The sequence below is a fragment of the Lactuca virosa genome, chromosome 4, assembly GCF_052849685.1.
Source record: "Lactuca virosa cultivar CGN04683 chromosome 4, Lactuca_virosa_CGN04683_v6, whole genome shotgun sequence".
NCBI classification, from domain to species: domain Eukaryota; kingdom Viridiplantae; phylum Streptophyta; class Magnoliopsida; order Asterales; family Asteraceae; genus Lactuca; species Lactuca virosa.
The window spans coordinates 493,658,911-493,661,931 of record NC_136429.1 but is presented as its reverse complement, the minus strand read 5'-3'; positions in this window follow the sequence as shown (position 1 = coordinate 493,661,931).

Here is a 3,021-nt window from a genome sequence, read left to right as displayed (position 1 = left end):
AAAAGCAAGTTAATCACACACGAACACACCTCCCGAACCTACTCGTGCAAAACAGAAAGTGAGAAGATTGTCAACATTGGAGCATAACAGTAGGTATGAGTCAATTCTTTGGGACGTATGACTGGTCTTATGAGTAGTAGATGCTCGATTGAACTCAAAATGCCAAATTCAAAAATTCATAAAAAGAATACAAAATTTCAATCTCCCGAGCCTTCTAGCGCTCTAAAAGTCTTTTCTACTCATTCCCTTTTTATATTACTTGCTTGGGGACACAGTTTCCGATTATACTTACGGGTCTTTGCATGTTAATTTTAGTCCCCCGAAAAATGTCTAGAAGCCCCTCACGGTAATAGACCGTGAGATGTCCCACAATAGAGAAGTCAAGGACGAAAGTATAAAGAAATAGGCCAAACAAATAAATTAACTAGAGTGTTATGTGTTATCTTAGTTAGTGAATATGTCTAAAATAAATAAATAAATAAAATAAAATTAAATTAAAAAAATAATAAAAATAATAAAATAAATTGTTATTAAGTTAACCTGTGACCTTTGGGACTCGAACAAGTAAACTCTGAGGGGTGTTCTACACCTAATCGCCTAAAGCAAAATTGTTTGGGACTGATTGGGTTGAAAGTTCGCTACATGGGTTCCATAGAAAGTCATGAATTTAATAGCCAAATAAAGCTAATCTGTGGCCTTTGAGGTTCGGGCAAGTAAACCCGAGGGATCTTTTTAAATCTATCACACTAAGGTCATTTGATCTGGATGTGTTGGTTGGAAGCCCGTTACACGGATTTCAAAGAAAGCCATGAGCTTTATTTGTAAGAAATTGTAATTAGGAAGTTTGTATATATTTGTGTTTATATCTTTATTGAATAATGTATCTAGGAAAAATATTTGGCTGCCAAAAGATTCCCTTGGACTTGAATTTGAACTTATGACATTGGGATTCAATGTTAATTACTTTGACTGGGGTAAGTGGTTTGAAACTTGTAACCAATTTGGGTAAATATTAGGGAATTTTTAGAAAAGATTTTTCAGAAAAAGATTGTTGTTGACCAACAAATAGCTGGAATCGGTCATTGATATATTTTGTGAAACAAAGATGATTGAGCATGTTTTGTCACATATAATTTCACGAGAGTAAGACCATAGTTTGTTCCATGAATTGGCTTGATGATATTGAGTGGGAACAAATGTTGTGATCTTTGATTCTGTTAAGTTGCATTAGGGAGTGGCCAAAGTCTTATTTCTATTGATATATAATTTGAGACTAAAGCCAAGTTGACTCAAGGCACGACAGGTACATTCTCAACTATGGTACAAAAACAGGGTTAATTGGGTTGGATACTTTTTCATGTTTGTTGATTTCTTGCATTAAGTTTCAAAAAGTTTTGACTTTGATTTTCTTTTCCTCTCCTTTATTCTATTTTCTCTAGTTTAAATATTTCTTGTTCTTTCTTGAGGACAAGAAAGGTTCAAGCTTGGGGAGATTTGTTACATGCATTTCATGCATTCATTTTGTAGTTTTAATCCATAAAAGTACATTGCATTTAGGTTTAAACTCATGCATTTTGCATATTTTCGGGATTTTTCATGATGCAATTCCATTCACACACTTTTGTAATATTTCAGGGACTTTTGGAGGCTGGATCTTGCTTTAGGAGGTTAAAAAGAGTTGAGGGCAAAATTTCGGGACTTGCGGATCATTGAGGAGAGAGATAAGAGGAAAATGAAGATTTTAGCCTTTCAGACATTTACACGGCCGTGTAAATGAAAGCCTTGAGTTTACACGGGCCGTGTAGACGTATATTCAACAGCAATGTACTTCGAAGGCCTGGGGTTTTGAGCATTTTAGTTTTGGAGTTTACACGGCTGTGTAAATGGTCAGTGTTAGTTTACACGGGCCGTGTAAACGTGTTGCCAGTTTTAAAACAGTTTAATCATTTGTAAAAAAGAGACAGCCATTTAGAGAAGAAGTTAAGTCGTATTTTGAAAGAGGAGAAGACGATTTTGGGAGATTTTGGAAGTGGATTAACACTTGGAAACACTTTAATTTGCATTTCGTAAGTCAATTTGAAGATTAAACTTGTTAAAATTGTAGTTTAGCTTAAACATGTGTGGCTGATTTCTTTATCATTTCTGATTCTGGATTCCTAAGTATTTGTTGTTAGGTTGTAATTTGCACTTGACTTATGTTTAATATCTAGTAATCTTTGATTTGATCTTAAAAATGTGTTTGATTGGTTCTCTTTTTCACTTGATCAATGAATTAGGGTTCTTATCAATCTAGTTAATCAAATTATGAAATTCGTATATGTTTTATGATTTGATGTTAGTAACACACACTTACTTGGTTGTAATTAGATCAAAATTAGTGCAATCAAAGATTAAATGTTTATATTCCCAAGCTTAAGAGGAATGTTAAGCATTGTTGGTAATTAGTGCAAGAACTTAATGTCATTTAATGATTTGATGCAAGAACTTATTTGAATTGAATCAATTAAATGAAGTTTTATTTGAAGAACTTGTTTTGAATAAAATACTTTTGCCAATTTGGATATTAGAGTTTATTAATATCTAACTTACCAACCTAGATTGAACATGAGTTATAATCATATTACATCTTTCAACATAATACATGTATAGGAATCAGAATCGGAAATGTACTTCTTTTACTGCGTTTTGTTATCAATCTTGCTTATTTATCAAGTTTAATTCGAGTTCAAACACAATCCCCCATTTTAATTTTTGTTTGTATGATGTGTGATAATATGGCTAAATAAGAAGTCCCGTATTCCTATGGACCGACCCTGCTTACTCTATACTCTCTCTAGTGTATGAAGTAACAGTGACTTGAATATTATTGTTATTATTTTATCCCATTATTTGTTGGTTTGACAACCAAACACTCATATAGCAAATGATTAAAATTTTACAAATAATTAGTTTTTCATAAAATCAAGTAATTATCTTAAAATTTGACAAACTTCATGTTTTTTTTTCCTTTTTTTTCCTTTT